Here is an 18,942-nt window from a genome sequence, read left to right as displayed (position 1 = left end):
CTGTAGAGGCAAGAGCAAGCAGGGGAGAAGCAAAGGAAAGCAGAGAGGGAAGGGGTAGGTGGTACTGAATCACTTAGGGCACTGAAGGCCATTGTCAGAGCTTTGGCTTTTACTTTGAGTGAAATGGGGTGCCTTGTAGGGTTTTAAGTAGAGAAGTGACATGGCATAATTTATGACCTAAAAAGAACTCTCTTAAAAAGACATCTGCACCCCCATGTCATTGCAGCAGTATTTACAATAACTAAGACATGGACAACCGAAGTGTCCATCAATAGATGAATGGACAAAGAAGGTGTGATATGTGTCACACGTATTATTCACCTACAGAAAAGAAGGAAAACCTGCCACTTGTGACAATACAGATGGATCTCGAGGGCATTATACCAAGTGAAATAAGTCAGAGAGAGAAAGTCAAATACTGTATGATTTCACTTTAAGATGGAATCTAAAAAAACCAAACTCATAGAAGCAGAACAGATTGGTAGTTGCCAGAGATGGGGGGGTGGGAGTAAGGAAATGGGCGAGAGTGTTCAAAAGTTCTAAGTTAAAATTCTAAGGTAATTAAATTCTGGAGATTTAATGTATAGCATGGTGGCTATAGTTAACATAACTGGATTGTACCTCACAAGAGAGAGTAGTCTTAGAAGTTCTTATCATAAAAAAAAATTGTAACTGTGTGTGGTGGTGGATGTGCCAGGAAACTTATTGGGTGACCATTTCATTATATATACATGTATCAAGTCATTATGTTGTACACCTAAAACAAATACAATGTTATATGGCAATTATATATCAATAAACTGGAAAGAAAAAGAACCCTCTGGAGACAGGTTGAAAATACACTGTTAGAAGGCAGGAGGTAGGGGCACCTGGGTGGCTCAGTTGGTCGGGCGACTGCCTTCGGCTCAGGTCATGATCCTGGAGTCCCCGGATCGAGTCCTGCATCGGGCTCCCTGCTCAGCAGGGAGTCGGCTTCTCCCTCTGACCCTAACCCCTCTCATGCTCTATCTCATTCTCTCTCTCAAATAAATAAATAAAATCTCAAAAAAAAAAAAAAAAAAAAAGAAGGCAGGAGGTGAAGCAGAAAGACCAGCGAGGAATCTATGTCAGCAATCCTGGAGAAATGAGGCTACTCGGACCAAGTGGGGAATTGGAGATGGCGGGAGGTGATCAGACTCGCTATGTTTGACCCTAGAGCCAAGAAGAGTTCCTGCAGATTCTCTCTGCACTGTCTCAGAAAGGAGGAGCCAGGGAGAGCTCCAGCATTCTTGGCCTGACCAACTGAAGGACAAAGCCATCATTTCCCTAATGGCGGAAGGCTGCAGGAGGAAGTGGCTTCATTTCCATTTTGGACAAGTTGAGTTTGAGCTGTCTATTTAGTCATCCAAGTGGAGATGCCAAGTAGGTAGTTGGATATTTGGCAGAGTCACGAATTTGAGAGAGAGGTCTTGCCTAGGGGTATGAATTTAGAAGTGATCAACACATCTGATATTTAAATCTAAATATCATCTGATATCTGATATTTAAGCTCTGAGACTGGATGAGATCCCTACAGGCATGAGTGTAGAGAGAGAAACAAGAAGTCTCAGAAGTGACTTTGTGACTAGCTCAGTGAAAGTGGAAGGGATAAACAAATTGGATGAGTCATAACAGCAATTAGCACATTTCTCCACAAATGGTAACTCAGATAAATAGCCTTAGATATGTAGTTCATGAAAGCAACACTGTGAAATTATTTATAATTCGAAATGTGGCTTCTTCTAGGTCCAGGGTGGAAGTGGGGACCTGATGAAGAAGGTCACAGGGAGAGGAGAGAGTAATCATGACTGCACCATATTTGTTCACTCATTCATGTATTCCTTCCTTCCAACAGATACATTTTAATGGCCTAGTATATGCCGGGCATTAATCGCTCATGTTGGGCACTTACAATGTTTTGCCACCCAGCATCAGTTTCTGCTTTCTGACCACCTTAAATTCCTTTCAGGTATCACTGCTCCCGGCTGTGGGCCACCCTGCAGAGGCGGTGAACCCACAAGCCAATACGGCATGGGTACTGCCAGGAGCCCAGGCATGTGACCTAAGCTTGGCCAACTAGACTCTCTACACCAGCATTTCGGCCTTTCAGCAAGGAAAGAAGAAATGACTAGTGGCCCACCAGAATATCATTCAAGTCACCATCGCAAGCCACACATGTAACTTTAAATTTTCTAATAGCTACCAAAACAAGGTAAGAAGAAACAGGTCTAGCTAATTTTAATTATATATCTTATTTGACCCCATATATCCCAAATATCAATGTGTAATTATTATAAAAAGTATTCACAAAGTTTTACATTATTTTCTTTGTATTAAGGCTTTGGAATCAGATGTGTGTTGTACATTTACAGTGCATCTCTTTTTGGACCAGCCATGTTTCGGCACTCGATCGCCACATATGGGGTGTCACTGTGTTGGAGAGGGTAGGATGTGAGTTCATTCATTTCAGCAGCAGCTCACTAAGCAGACAGAACCTTCTGCAGGCTCTCAACAGCAGGGCTTGCTTCCTCACCCTCCAGAGCTTCCTCAGTCTTTGGGAAACTCTCTCCACTGTGTCCTGCCTCCTGATAAGAGCAAGTCAATAAATTTCCAGAAGCCTAGAATGCAGGTTCTTTTGCTTAGGTTGCTAGAGTAATTTCCTGTTACTTGCACTCAAAGAAACCTCACTGCTGTACTGCTTTTCCAATGGAAGACAGAGAAAGATGTGTGCTGAATCAAGACCTTTTCAGAAGGATAGAGTCAAGAAGATTAAACCTTCAAAAAGGATAACGTGAGTTTGCATGTGTTTAGACAGAAAAAAAAAAATCTCCAAAATAGAGCTTTGGATGAAAAGACAAAGATGCATAAAATGTATATAGTATGATCCTGTTTGTATAATTTCTTCAAAAACCACACATGCCTGTATATTTGTGGGCAAATACACACAAACAGTTATTACATGGAAAGGAACTTGCGGAACAGGGGGTGACCTTTAGAGAACATGGATGGGCAATGGGCAATATGTAGTTATGGGTTGAATTGTGCCCCCCAATCATGTGTTGAAGTCCTAACCTCAGTCCCTCAGAATGTGACCATGTTTGGAAAGGGGTCTTCGCAGAGGTAATTAAATTTAAATGAGGTCACTTGAGTGGCCCCTAATCCAATATGACTGGTGTCTTTGCAAGAATCCGAGATTTGGATGTACCACGTATGATAAAAGAAAGAGAAGGCAATGTGAAGAAACAATGGCCATCTCCAAGCCAAGGAGAGAGGCCTAGAGCGGATTCTGCTCTCATGGCCCTTAGAAGAGCCCACCCCTGCCAGCACCTGAGTCTCAGACTTCTAGTTTCTCCGTAACTGAGAGAAAATAAATTTCTGTTGTGGAAGCCACCTTGTCTGTGACCCTTTGCTGTGGCAGCCCCAGAAAACTCATACCAGGGAGTAGTTAAAAAGAAAGGTGGACTTCTACTTATTCTAAAGGTTTCGTTCTAATATTTTTACAACATGTACTTCTACGTAAACATCAAGAAATGGAAATATTACAAAAAGAAGACTCAGGGTCCTCCCTGACCTTCCTGTATCCCTCTGCTTCCTCCTTTGTACACATTCCCTTCTTGAAATATCACCACACATGAAGCAAGCTCCTAGGACCATGATGTCTCCAAAGGCAGGAAGGTAGAACTCAAGACTTAACTTCTTTGTTCAGCTATTGTACTTGTCTGCTTGTTTAATTGTGGGTACACAATGGTGGTCATTGGAATGATTATGGAGTCATCTTTGTTTTATTTCACTCTCTGTTCTTTTGTCAAGTTCATTATTATACTTTTATGAAGTTCCTCATCTAGAACTACATAAGTTACAGGTCTTTGCTTGTAGGCAACAGGATATATACCTTATAGTCTTACGGAAAAAAAATCATTGAAAAGAAAGAAGGGACCTCACGGGTTCCAAAGGAAAGCTCTAGAAAGAGATTTGGAAACAAAACAAGAAGGCAACAGAGTTCATGGGGGGAGGGGAGTCATAGCCAGAACCGGTGGGCTCTTACTTTAGGATGCCACCAATGAAGTTAATCAGCCTATGCTTGTTCTTTTTTTTTTTTTTTTTTTTGTTTCTGAATCATTTCCTTTGGGATTCCATACTCAAAGGAAAAAGTGTCTAATAAGCTTATGTTGGTTGGTTTATAGGCCCATCCCTTAATCAGGAAAGGAAGGTACTCGCTCCAGCAGGGAAAGTGCTCACTGCAAAGCAGATCCAATGGGCTTTTGCCAGAAGAAGGGGATCCTAAGTAGAAAAATAACACAAGATTTCTCTTGGATGATCATTGATTTGTTTATTCCGTGATATAAAAGTTATCTGACCAGGGGACCATGTTGGGCAGGAAGATCTTTCCTACAGCATCATTTCCCAAAGGGCAGAGTTGGATTTATGGTTTTCTTATAAGATATCCAAGTGAGGCAGAATTGGGGAACAATGCAGACAGGATTGAGTGATTGATAGGTGTCTAGAGTTATAATGTGAAATAAATTCCATTACATTCTACCTAGGTAGCTTTCTTTCTACTTGTTGTATGGGTCCCTTCTCTAAGTTTTGCTTCTTACTAGAAATTGGTCTCCCCTTTCAAGGCAGTGATCACTGTGTTGGCCAGACCTTACCTCATTTTTTGGGTAATTGAAAAATCTATCCAACATCCTCATCAGTGGGTGGAAAAAATGTAGGCTATTGAAATCTCTTCCTTTCATCCATGTATTTACAGACCCAGGGAACGTTTGAGTTAATCTCTTTATGAAACAAATTTTAGAAACACATTTCTTAAAGTTTAGAATTAAGTTATTCAAAGGTACATATAATTATGCCCCAAACACTTGATTTCATTAACTCCAGTGGCATATTACATGGATTTGGGTTATGGTTATGAAATCATGGTTTTATTTTTACCTAGTTAAATGTTGAAGTTTAGGTCTAGTGTTTGATCATACTCCCCAAAAGTCACTTTGGTTGAGATTTTTGTCATGTAGTTGGAAACAACATGAGCTCCTGGAGTCGGGCAGACCTGTGTATGCTCAATGTAAAACCAGTTCTCATTCCAGGTGTGAAATCCATACTGAATGCTAACTGCAATGTGCGGGCCTTCTGGAAGAGCACGCGTGGGCAACATTCAACAAATGTAAGTGCCTTTTCATTCATGCTCCTTTTTTAAAAAAATATTCTTTTTTAAATTGAAATGTAATTAATATATATTACATTAGTTTCAGGTGTACAACATAGCCATTTCACAGCTTTATACATTACTCACTGCTCACCATGATAAGTGTAGTCCCCGTCTGTCATCATACAGTATGATTACTATATTATCGACTGAATTCCCTGTGCTGTATTTTCATCTCCATGACTTATTTATTCGAGTGGCTATGCTAGGCAGAAGAGAAAGGGGCAAGACAGTTGCAGGCACATGATTTGAATGGGACCTGAATTCAAATCTGAGATCTGCCCTGTTCTAGCCACGTGACTGCAGGTAAGTTTCTTAAATTCACAGAGCCTTAGTTTCTTCATCTATAAAATGGGGCTACAGTATCTATTATTTACTGTGATCTTTAGGATCAGATGAGACACTTGAGGTGTCTATTTCCTACACATGGAGTACTCAATAAATTGTAACCATTATGATTTGGCTACTAACATTTTACGTGACTGACTCATTTCTTCTCTCTAGAACAAACATTCTATAACCCACTTAAAGAAGCTTAATGATTAATGGTTTGTTTAATCTGTCTAGGTCTTTTGGTTTGCATGAATTCAACAGTTGAGACCAGAAAGCAGAGCAAATCATATAACCTACAATTTCCTAAATGCTTCTAGAACACTAGACTGCTATATGATGTAACAAAATGGGTCATCAGGAACATGTTTTCTGTTCAAACAGAATTGGGAAAACCTTAATAAAAATCAAACTGCTGTGTTTATTGCAGGACTTTTCAGAGCCTTTAACATACTATCATTCATTGTGACTTTCCAGATGCAAGTGGTGTAGCAGAATTTTCTAACTTACTTGACAAAAAAAAAAAACCCATTAATATGACGTTAAGATACTCAGAAAACACTGCGAAGAAGGGATGGCATAGCTGTGCCAAGTGGCACGAGAAGTATTCACGGCAGACAATCCAACTTGCCCAGAGTGGCCATTGGGAATGTAATCTAATTCCTCTTGAAAAGCAGAATTTTTCCCCCCAAATTGAGTTGCAGCCTATGAGGGAGAAACAAAATTGCCAACCCACTGTTCACACTTCTGCTCTGTCTGTAAATGTTAGGAACTACCATAAAAAGATTTGAATTCCTGTGGCAATAAATATGCAAATACAGATTTTCTCCAAATATGGCTAGGGCATCATTTTCCCCCTTTTACCACCTCAGACTCCCTAAACAGGTTTGAATCTGTTGACAAAGCTTTTTAAAGCCATCTAGCTGACTTTTTCTTTTGTATGCTAGCAATCTGTTCACCGTATTCCCAGGGAACTCAGATGGAGCGCGCTCCTCTCTCTTTCCCTCTCTCGCTTGCTCACTCTCTTTCTCTCTCTCTCTCCCTCTTCCTCACCCTCCCTCCCTTACTCCCTCCTTCCCTGGATCTCCCCCTTTCCCCTTTCTTATTTCTTGGCCATCTTGCCACTGGATGGACAAAGTGAAACTTGTCCTATCATTAGCACATCAAACACCAGAACTTAGTCAATCCCACTCTATGCCATTGGCTAAGTAATTACTTGAAATTTGTTATCCGTAGTTTAACTCTCTGTTCTCAGCCCACTATTGACATTAGAGGAGTTTTACCTGCAGAAGAATGAGGTCCTATTCTTTATGTATGGAATGTTCTGGTTTTCTCCAGACTTCTGTGCCCAAGTGAATCTCAGGTAAAAAAATAAATAAATAAATAAATAAAGTTCTGCACATCCATCAACATTTAGAAGTGCAGTGATGTTTCCCTCTTAAGCAGAAGCTGGAGATTGAACATGAAAGAAAAAAAAATCTTGTGGCATATAAAGAATTGCTCGAAGCTTGCACTTAAGATCAAGGAGGACAATTGTCTAAGGTTTAGATGATGCTGCTTGGGCAAGATTTTCTTTAGTCTCTTGTACAATCATAATTAAATGATAATATGCACATTTTCAGGATCCTAATGGTGATGGGCATGAAGGTGAGATAGAGTCATGTCTTCATATTTTTTGGTGGAGTAATTGGAGCTTTGCAAAAGTGAGGCAGAATTGGGGAACAATGCAGACAGGATCGAGGATGTAAAAGCAGGTTCTGCACCATAATGTGAGTGTCTTTCTGTGCTGCCCACCCATGTATGTCCAGTGCGCACACAGTAAGCACTCAATAACTGCTTTTTTAAGGAACAAATAGATATCTTCAAAGAGGTAGCTTCAACCATGGACATTTGTCCCCTCTATCTATGAAGTTGTATTCACGGCTAAGTTATGTCATGATTAAGTGGTGTGGCATCATAGTTAACACTGGCCTTGGAGTCAGAGAGCCTTGAGGGTTAAGAGCAGGGTCAGCCCTGTCCCATCTGTGTGGCTTTGTGCAAGTCACCTCAGTATAAACCTCACCCTCCTCATCTCTACAGTGGAGACGGTGATCACTAAGATTCAGAGCAAAGATTAAGACAAGGTATGTCAAACACCTTTGCATTGCACTGGCATTTTGTAAGCATTCACTAAATATTAATATTATGATGATAAACTTCGTATCAAATCAGTTCAAATAGAATAAATCCTCAGGTAGAGTAATATAGAACCAGATGCTATGCAGGGTAAATTTTATGCAGGCATTGGGTCCAAAATGCAGATGTGGCACTACCTTTCATTGTCCATAAATCACTGTCCTTCATCCTCAGCCCCACCCAGCATCATTGGAAACATCAGGGCTATGGTTGATAGCACAGCCCATGAGTGCCATATAGATAATCATTTCAAAATGTTGCTCTGGATCAATGGTTTTCGACCAGGGACAGGTTTGCCACCCACTCCAACCCTAAAGAATGCTCAGCAATATCTGGAGTCATTTTTGGTTGTCACAAATGTGGGGTCGAAGGCAACGGAGTATGCTATGGGCTTCTGGTGGGTGGGGGCCAGGGATGAGAATGATCGGTAGAGTCCAAACTTTGGAATTTGGGTTTTAAAAATAGGTGACTTTTTAAAGACTCCATCAGAGCAAACATTTCTCGAGGCTAAATGATTTGTAAAATTATTTTCAGAGTTTAGAAAAGGGTTCAGTCAAGTGGCTTGGTTTAGCTGTGAGGACTGGGGAGCGAGAGTGTTTTGGGGAGCCCAAATCTGTTGTACTTCTGGGGTCCATTGGCTAGACAGCAGGGCCAGCACGGAGAGGCACAGCCTTACGAAAATATGCTTTGAGCAAATATTCTGCTCAGGAATGTTTTTAATGTGTCGTTTTAAAACTCTCGAATGCACTGACTAGCGACAAAGATCCTAATTAACCCAGATTCCTCTAAAATAGGAAGAGCCCATGGCATTTAGGAAGAGTTATTTCATGAGTTGGTAAAACAACCCTGTGAGGTAGGCAGAGAAAATAAATCCTGGGGAATAATGATACCAACAACGACACCTCTTGTTTATTAAGCGTGGGCACCGTGTTACATGCCGTGGTAGAGCAGGATGAGGAGGACTTCGGGTTCCACTTCAGCCCTATCACCTACGAGCTGTGGGAGTCTGGGAAATGCATTTTTCCTTTCTGCCACTCATGTTTCAATCTGTAAAATGGGAACCATGATGACGTGCGCCTCACGGGGTGGTGGTGAGAATGCCAAAGAATAAAGTCTTCACAACACTTAGCGCAGTGACTGATGCACGTGCTTCCAGGAAATGTGAGGTAATTCTCTCTGGGGTAATCCTCATGAAAACTGTGTGGAAGGGAGATAGTCGAAGACGAGAACATTGAGAAATGAGAAAACTGTCAGAAAGAAATGAAGTGAGGTGTCTAAATTCCCGCCAAGGAGCAAGTAGCCCAGTTGGGTTGAATTCCAGAGCCCGCTCGGTAACTCTCATCCTGGAAGGGTGTCTGGCGTATGTGAGGCGCAGTACATATCTGTCGAAGAAAGCTCCCCTGCACTGTCTCTTCAGCGATCGACATTTTAAGCTGATTTTGCCATTTATTACACTGCCAGCCTTGCTGTCCTCACACGAATGGGTTCTCAGGTCTCCAGCGGGTGCATCAGAGTATTCAAATAACACAAATGGCACGTGTCACACGTGGAAAATTGCCCTCGGAGAAATAGTGAAAGGTGTGTTGGGGTTTCCAGCAAGAACTAGTTCTCAGCAGACATCACGATGCCTGTCTGCTCGGGTCACATTGCCTGGACCTTATCACTGTAGCTTCCTTCAGGTGCACACTCTTCACTGGAAGAGGCCTCGAGGGAGAGACAAGTCTGCAGGCTGCCTAGCAAAATTAGGAAGAGCACACAGCGTGTGTGTGTGTGTGTGTGTGTGTGTGTGTGTGTGTGTAGGTGCCCATGTGTGTATGTGCAAGTATATATGTGCCCGTGTGTGTGTGTGAATGTGTGTGTGTCCGTGTGTATGTACCTGTGTGCCCATGTGTGAGTGTGTATGAGTGAGTATATGTGCCCATGTGTGTGTGGAGGTACCTGTGTGTGTACATGTGCATGTGTGTATGTGCCGGTGTATGTGAGTGTGTATGTGAGTGTGTGCATGTACTTCTGTGTGCCCATTTGTACATATGTGTATGCAAGTGTGTGTATGTGACTGTGTGTGTGAATGTGTGTCCCTGTGAGTGTGTGCCCATGTGTATGTTCCCGTGTATATGTGTGTTTGTGTGAGTCTGTGTGTGCCTGTGCCTCTGTGTGTGTGAAGTTGTGTGTGCAAGTGTGTGTACGAGTGTGTGAAGGTGTGTATGTGAATGTGTGTGTGTAAAAGTGTGTATGTGAGTGTGTGTGTGCCTGTGTATGAATGTGTATATGTGTATGTGACTTTGTGTGAAGGTGTGTATGTGAGTGTGTGAAAGTGTGTATGTGTGTGAAGGTGTGTATGTGAGTGTGTGTGTGAAAGTGTGTATGTGACTGTGTGTGTGAAGGTGTGTATGTGAGTGTGTGAAAGTGTGTATGTGAGTGTGTGTGCGTGCCTGTGTGGGAATGTGTCTATGTGTGCACCTGTGTGTGTGTATGTGTGTGTGTGCGTGCACCTGTGGGTGTGTACTCCAGTTGCAGACCTGAAGCAACCTCACCACACAGTCACCCTGACAAACGCAGTGGCATTTGACAAGGCTGACACTGGAGTCATGGGAACAGCTTGGAGTTGGGCTCCTCCTAATTATATGTAATTGCACAGCCCTGGATTTGACACCGAGTTTGGTTTGAGATGGACGGTGTGAAGGGTTGACTGTGTCTCCCTGGCTTGACAGGGCTGAGATGGAAACAGTAGCAGATGACTGTGGCCTCACCCACAGCCCTGACGACCTTCTGTGGGAACCTCCCTGAACGGCCCAGGGTTCAAAATCATGGTGCCACTCAGCTGTGGCAGCCTTGCACTCAGGACTCTGCCCACCCTGTTGCCTTCATGCTTACAGTTTTTTGCCATTTGATTTTTTTCCAGCTTATTTTTTGGCCCAGTCATCTGGTGATGGGTGAATTGAGGAAATAAATATCAGAAAGGGCTCCAGTTGTTCTACTCATCAGTGTCCTCCTCCGGACAAGAATTTGACTGCATCATTTGATGCAATTGTCTGCACTGAGCACAGCTGGGGCCCCTCACCAACAACCATTATTTATACGTTCTAATGCCAAAAACTTTTCTCAGGCTCACCCTGGTTTTAAAATATCTTAGATATCTCTAGTATTGATTCTTTGGAGGCTTTATATTCTGTAAATATGTAACTATCTACCCTCTGAACTAGCAATTCCTTTTCTAAGAATTTATTCTACTAATTTTTATTTTTTGCTCATGTCGTATAGTAGGATAGACTATAATGATGTCCATTTCATCATTATTTGTAACTTATTTGTTCATTTCATGCATTTTTTCTTTTTCTTTTTTTAGTATTCCCTCTGTTCAAAGCCTTAGGGAATCAGTTGTAAACAAACACTTAAATTTGTTTTTCTTTCCCTCATAGGGCTTATGCTCTTCTTGGGAAAGATAGACCATAAACAGAATAAATAATTAAATAAATAATATTAAATTGTGAGGAGGGATTAGGAAATTTGCTGGGGGTATATGTGTAAATATTGTAAATATGGTTGTAGGAAAGGCCTTACAAGAAGCAACATCTGAGCAAAGACCAGAAGGTGGTGAGGAAGGGGCTCTTGTGGAAGTCTGGGGGAAAGTGATCTCAGCAGAGGGAACAGCAAGTGCAAAGGCCCTGGGGTGGTGCCTAGAATGTTCAAGGAACAGCAGGGAGGCCTGTGCAGCTGAAACAGAGAGAAGCAGGGAAAAAGGAGGAAGGAGGTGAGGTCAGAGAAGTGACAGGTGGGAGCGGGAACAGAGTGCAGGGACTGACTGGTGGTGACCCTGGCTTTTACTTGGGGTGAGGTGAGAAAGAGAGGAGGGTTCTGAGCAGAGGAGTGACATCATGTGTCTGGTGTTTTAATCATATCACTCAGGCTGCTGAGTGGGGATTGGACTGCATGGAAGCGAGGGCCAGAGCTGGGAGACCAGTGAAGAGGCCATTGTGAACCTCCAGCAGAGACAGAACAGCAGCCTGGACCAGGGTAGGAGAGCTGGAGGTGGCGAGAAGCAGTCAAAACTGGATATATCTGTGGGTAGAGACCGCAGGGTTTACAAAGTACCTGTTGTCTATCAGGAGGGTAATAGTTTTAAACAATTACATCATACCCGTTCAATAAAATAACTAGAATGAGCTTTAAGAATATTTCTACGTTACATAGTTGCAAGAAAGCATCAAGATGAATAGCAATAGGATAGTAAAATTCCCGAGTTATAAAAATGCACACACACACAAATATGCTATTTTCATTTTTTAAAAAAAATTTAAATACATCAGATTAGAACAGTAGTTTCCTCTGAGAAGAGAAATTGTAGTTGGGGCATGAAAGGGAAGTTTCAGGTTTTAACTCAGTTTTTCCATTTTCTTTGTTTCTGAGGGGGCATTCCATTCATTGCTTTTCATTATTATTTTTATAAAAGGAGAAGGGGGAAATACTCAGAAGAGGAAAATACTCACCTTCTCAAGCTTCTGAAGACCTTTTAATAAAGACTCTAACTAACCCCATGCCCCACCAAGCAGGCATCTATGTTCAGAAGGGTCATTGTCAAGGTTTGCTTCAGAATTTGGTTTCCTGTTGCCAAATGCAGGATGTTTGGGGAAATGCAATCTTTTATCTCTATATTTGATCCAAAAATCTTCCCCTTCTCTGTGGCCACTGAAAACAGAATTGGGTGCTGTTGATTTGCAGTTAGCGCCTCATCCTTTAGGGGAGCAAATTCCAATAACTCAAATTCCAATAACAGCAGTCAGAATTGAGGTGGAAGATGAAATACTTTCAGGAACTCAGAAATTGCCCTTCTAGTGTATGTTAGGGGCTGTGTGAAATGAAGTTGCACTTTCTCAGGTGTATTTACGTCTTCCAGTTTACATGTTCTGTCCTCCAAGGATTCACGGAGGTCCCAGGGACAGCACATCAATGGATTAATGCAGTGTGATTAAGAAGAGATGATTGTGGGGTGCCTGGGTGGCTCAGTCAGTTAAGCATCTGCCTTCGGCTCAGGTCATGATCTCGGGGTCCTGGGTTTGAGCCCCCCATCGGGCTGCCTGCTCAGTGGGGAGTCTGCTTCTCCCTCTGCCCCTCCCCCTGCTCATGCTCTCTCTTTCTCTCTCAAATAAATAAATAAAATCTTAACAAAAAAAAGAAGAGATGGTTGTGTCAAAGACCTAATCCCCCAAATCTGATCAGATCTCCTATAAAGTCCTGCCCATACCAAGAACATAGGCATTTGAGGAAGAAGAGTTTTATAATTTCAGGGAAATCTATAATATCCAATGGCACATCTGGGCTTTATATTTGACATTTTCTACATACAAAATTAACAAAGATAGTGGCAGTCCCACTACACATAGCTCTCAAACAGTCAAAGATGATCTGTATAATGGAAGTTGTCATATTTATCAGGAGTAGCAACAGTTACCATATAATTATTTGCAAACTGTGAGTCCACTGTGACTGACTCGTTTTTTAAAATACGTGAAATCAGACATTTGAGAGATTGTCACAAAATGCCACCAGTCTAAATTTTCTTTTGCTTAAGGGCACTAGTGAAAGGCATAGTGCCACATATGGATTTCTTTGGGTTTGGATGTCTGCCATCAGCAGCGATAGGGCCACCCGTGGATTGGCTGCTGCTGCTGCATCAGATTGGGGAAAAAAATGGAATTACAAAGAACGTTGTTCGCAAGTTGCACCTTCCATTGAAATGGTGACTGCTTAAAACTTGTCAGGGCGTTGAGTCCTTTGGCTTTTTTTTTTTTTTTTTTTTTTTTTTTAAGGCACTTGCCATTTGTACAGATTGAAACATCAGAGAACACGAGTTAGCTGCAGGAAGACATTAACTACACTGGTATTTCCCAAAGGGGTTGAAACCAGGAAAGAGTTTAGATGTGTGGTTCTCAACCCAGGACAGTTTTTCCCACTCAGGGTATATGTGGTGATGTGTGAAGACATTTTTGCTTATCACAACTTGGGCAAGGTGGCCCACTGGAATCTAGGCCAGGGATGGTGCTAAGCATCTTCCAATGCGTACGACGGCCCACCTACAACACGGAGGTGTCCTTCCCCATGGGTCCTTTGGATCCTGAATTTATCCTATATACCAGAGATGCCCATAGGAGTACCTATTCAAATAGCTAACTTAAGGCCGAATAATAACGTACGTGTTAATTGGCTTGGGCTTCCATAACAAAATATCATAGACTGAGTCGCTGAAGTAAGGGAAACTTATTTTCTCATAGTTCTGGAGGCTGGAAGGCTGACAGCAGAATGCTAGGATGGCTGGATTCTAGTGTGAGCTGTCCTGCTGGCTTGTTGATGGTTGCCTTCTTGCTGTGTGCTCACTCAGACTTTCCTAGGTGTGTGTACTCAGAGAGAAAGAGAGACAGAGACGGCAACCTCTCTGCTATCTCTTCTTATAAGGGTACTAATTCCATCATGAGGACCCCACCCTCATGACCTCATCTACCTCCAGTTATCCCCTCAAAGGCTCCATTTGCAAATATCTTCACACTGGGGATTAGGGCTCTGCTATGGTCTGAATTGTTTGTGTCTCCCCCACAAATTCCTCTGTTGAAATCCTAACCCCCAAAGGTGATGATATTAGTAAGTGGTACCTTTGGGAATTGATTAGGTCATAAGGATCAAGCCCTCATGAGTGGGATTGGTCTCCTTATAAAAGAGACCCCACAGAGCTCTCTAGCCACGTCCAGGGAACATAAATGGGTTCTAATCAAGGGCATCCCCTGTCTCCTGAGTGAGGAGCCCACACAACATGATCATTTGGATTTTAGAAAAATTACGGTTTAGTAACTGGTCTGTACTCTTTCAAAAAATGAAGGGCACTCCTACTCCTTGGCAGAGGAACAGCATCGTCTGGGTTGCAGTTTGTAAAGGTCCCTCTGATTTCTCTGTGGGGAAAGTGCATGTGAGTAATCAAGAGTGAAAACACTGAGAAGTCAGAAGACTCTTGCCACAATCCAGGTGGAAAAGGACAACGGTTTGAATTAGGAGACAGCTGTGGAGATGGAGAGAAGCAGAGGATTTCAAAGATACATTTACAGATCAACACGATGCATGATAGAAAGGAATCAAGAAGGCTATGACTGGCAGGTGAATAGAAGTTTCATTTAACAAGATGGCGAAGTCTGGGGGAGGAAACGACCTTGAGTGTACATGTGATGCAGGACGGGGTAAGGGCTCGAATCAGAAACTGCCTTAGATGCACTAAGTGGAAGGTAATAACTGGATATCAAATAGTCATTAGGTATACAGATGTGTCTGGAGGTCAGAGGGGGGCTATGGGTAGGAGACCAGTATTTGGACAATGCAGAATAGAGACAATATTTAGGGATATGGCTTGGTTAAGACCTTTCTAGGTAGAAAGCTGAAGAAGAGGGTTGATGACCAATTCCCAAGGCACTGCCATGTTTGGAGGTCAGAGAGAGGAAGAAATTGAGAAAAAAGCACTAGAGAGTGAATGCAAAAAAACAAAAGTGAAGAAAGGAGAATGTCTCGGGAAGGATAGCGTGGGCACAATGTGTCGACTCCTACTGAAGGACAGAGAAGGGTCCAGAAGCTTTAGCAATATGGAAATCTTCAGTGAACTCGATCACACGATTTCTGTGGTGTCTTAGGGCAGGAACCCAGGTCAGCATTACGTGAAGACGAAATGAGATGTGAGGAAAATTTGCTTAGAAATTAACACTCGTCTGTCATCCATCAGCACCCTAGACTTTCTGATATCAGTAATATTTGATACTTACGGACTTGAGACACTAATAATCAAATTTAAATTTGTCCAGCTGATTTTGTACATGCAGGACACATGCAGGTAAGTATCTTTCAGATGTTCATTTATCCTTTATTTTTTTGTTCAACAAATATGTATGACATCTGTCACACAGGTTTCATGGTAGGTACTTAAGGTTACAGAGTGAAAAAGATATACAGTTTCCCTCCCTTACAGTACATTCTCTTAGACAAGACAAAAGAAAAAAGTAAGCAAACAAATAGCTGTTTAAGTTGAATGAGCTCCTTTGAGGAAACAAACATGGTGCCTGCCTCGTGAACATTGGGTGGGTCCATTTTAAATGGGTTGGTTACAGAAGGGCCCTCTGAGGAAGTGACATTTTAGGTGGAAACATGAATGATGCAAAGATCCACCATGCCGGCGGCTGGAGTATAGCTTTGCAAAAGGCCTAGCCCGTCTGCGCCAACAGTCTGCACACACCCCGAGTACGAGAGAGCTACCATATTTTGGGAAGCAGAGTGTTCAAGGGGACAAGCATATGGTTGGGCTGGAGAAGTAGGCAGGGGCCAGATTATGCAGGGGTTTGTGGACTTACGTGGAAGATCTTTGCAAAGTTGCCTTCATGACTACGTCTTTGAAAAAGTGTTCTGGGATAGGACAGAAGTATTTCCTAGCACAGCATTTCTAGACAGTAGCTTAGCAATTTGTTTTTAAAACAATTAAGACACATGCACACTTTAGACTAATAATTCCATTTCTAGGAATTTATGTTAAGGAAGTAACTTTCCACATGCACACATGTTGTCTATAAGAAAATTCGCTTGTATCTATGAAATTCCTTGAATTCTACCCTTAAAGCCAGATTTTATGACATGCAAATTATACCTCATGAGAGCTGATGTTTTTTAAAAGAATGAATGATATAGCAAAATATTAAAAATAATGTGATGTTCATCAATATGAGATTGGCTAACACATTCTGATCAATCCACACACTCCAATTATACAACCATAACTATTGCTGATAATTTTACTGACATGAAAAATACCTATGATATTTAGTATTAAATAAAAATAAGTCAAACACAGTAAATGGAATTTCATTTTTATTTAAATTAGAAAGATAAACATATTCTATAGATATACATAAAAATCCAATATTAATAGTCATTTTTCCTGAATGTTGGGATTATGGGTAATTTTTATTCATTTCATTATGTTTTCCTTTGTTATCCCATATTTTTTGCTATAACCATGAAGTACTTTGTGATTGGAAAAAAAACACTGAAGTTGTTACCACGTTTAAGCAAAACAAACGTTAATAGCAACAGAAAAAGATCTTTTCATGATTAAGTGCTAGAGCTTCGGGACATCTCTGGAGACCACTGAATCCAGCCCCCACCTCATTTCAGAAGAAATGAACGTTAGAATTAACATCAGCTGTGATGACCAACTGTTTTGGAAAAGAGGCCAGATGGTGTTCATCGTCCCTCTCTGGTGTGCTTTGAGAGAGGGTATTATTGGGTTTCTTAGAGCAGCAATTACAGAACATCTTTGCAGCTAGGTCATTCCAATTACCTTCTAGCAAAGATTCAAGATATTTTAAAAATTTCTCGCTATCCCACAGTTCATCTTGGCCATACAGAATGCATTTGTCCAAAGGAGTTCTTGTTTATATCCTTGAATTTTTCTTAAATAAGATGCATTGAATTATGCAACCACATCCTTCCTTATTTGAGTAGCTGATCATGCGGGGAACAGAGCATGATTAACCTGCAGTTTGCACAGGTGAATCTTGTGATTACATATGTCCACAGGCAATTTAGCTACATGGTCGATGGCACAACCAGGATAGATTAGTAACGAAAATTGCATTGCAAGGCAAATAGCATTTCCAAAGTTTCCTAAGAAACCAGTGTACTGAAGGGGCACCACATGTTCAGACTTTTAATTGGCCAAACTTCAGTACTCATTTTTATTTTTAGAGCCAAATGGAAAAGTCCATAGCAAAAACCTCATTCCAATATGTATTACCTTGCATTTTTATTGTAAAGCTAAAAACAACACCCAAGCCAATGTAGATTAGTAGTCTTTCCTCAGTGCTTCGTCCTCCCTGCATGGATTATTCTTATCGGGGATTGTCCCTGCCGCACATGTTCTCAATATTGGAGGTCTGACATGGTTTTTGATTGGCAACAGTTCAACAAGTATGTTTCAAACAGCTACCTATTAAAGTGGTCTTCAGTTATCAAGTTCAGGGCATGCTTCCTAAATCCTGGAATTCGGTGTGGCATAGATGAAAGGATTAAGAGTTAAATTCCAGTTCATCTTTAAAGGAAGTTTCAGGACATTTTGCAAACGTGCAGGTATCGCAATACCGTGGACGCACATCTTAGTTGGGGGTCCTGTTCTGCGGTCTGTGCTAAGGGGGAAATCACGCTTCTCAAAGCACAGTTTCTCTCCTCTCTAGGATTCCACAAACCTACCTGTGGAGCAGGCATGGGGCTTTCCTTTGCGGACCCCTAACGTCCTAGAGACTTCTTGTTCATTCCACTTCAATTTCTCTCTTCCTCCAGCCGAAAGATTTTTTTTCTGAGAATGCCTGGGTGGCTCAGTCAGGTGAGCATCCAACTTTGGGTTTTGGCTCAGGTCATAATCTCAGGATCATGGGATTGAGCCCCACATCCAGCTCTGCGCTGATCGAGGAGCCTGCTTAATATTCTCTCCCTCTCTCTCAGCCCCTCCCCACCTCTCTCTCTCTTTTGCTGGGGAAAAAAAAAAAAAAGTATTTTCTTCTCTGCCGGGTAGGGAGGCGGTCCTTTTATTTATCACTTATTTCCTCAAGTTTGTGACCCCCACTCTGAGTCTTCACTGTTTTCCGAAGGACTTAATTTTTGAAATTCCTGAACAAGGAAGAGATCATTTTCTCTGTTCTCTGCTGCCACATATCTTCCCCTGAGCAGTGGCAGCAAGCCAGCCTGGTTCAGTGGTCGCCACAGCAGGAGTACCTACATCCTAACAGGGCCCAGGAGGGCTGGGCAGGTAGCAGAGGAAAGCGTACAGCTTTTATTTATACTTAGGTTTATGCATGAAGGAATTGATCTTTACCAATAATTATTATAGAAATCACCTTCAGCATCTTCACCTAGTTCTTATACTTGGCAGTCATTCCTCAAGCACTCCATGCATGGCAAAGGGAGGAAGAGGGAGGGAAGTCCTCCGTTCAGAGTGTCCGTATCAGTGCCTGGGCTCTTGGGTCAGTGCTGAGGGAATGCAGATTCCATGTACACTGTGATCTATAGACAGTGCTACCCAATTTTCAGTAAACTCACCCTCACAAAATTGCAAAAGACCGAATAAGATTCCTGCAAAGAAAATACAGCTTGAAAATAGCAAATAGTTATGCAAACACAAGCACCTAGCAAGAAAATGC

This window comes from Callorhinus ursinus, unplaced genomic scaffold (assembly GCF_003265705.2).
Source record: "Callorhinus ursinus isolate GAN/ISIS: 27379988/994484 unplaced genomic scaffold, GSC_fseal_2.0 scaffold53, whole genome shotgun sequence".
NCBI classification, from domain to species: Eukaryota; Metazoa; Chordata; class Mammalia; order Carnivora; family Otariidae; genus Callorhinus; species Callorhinus ursinus.
This window is presented reverse-complemented; position numbering follows the sequence as displayed.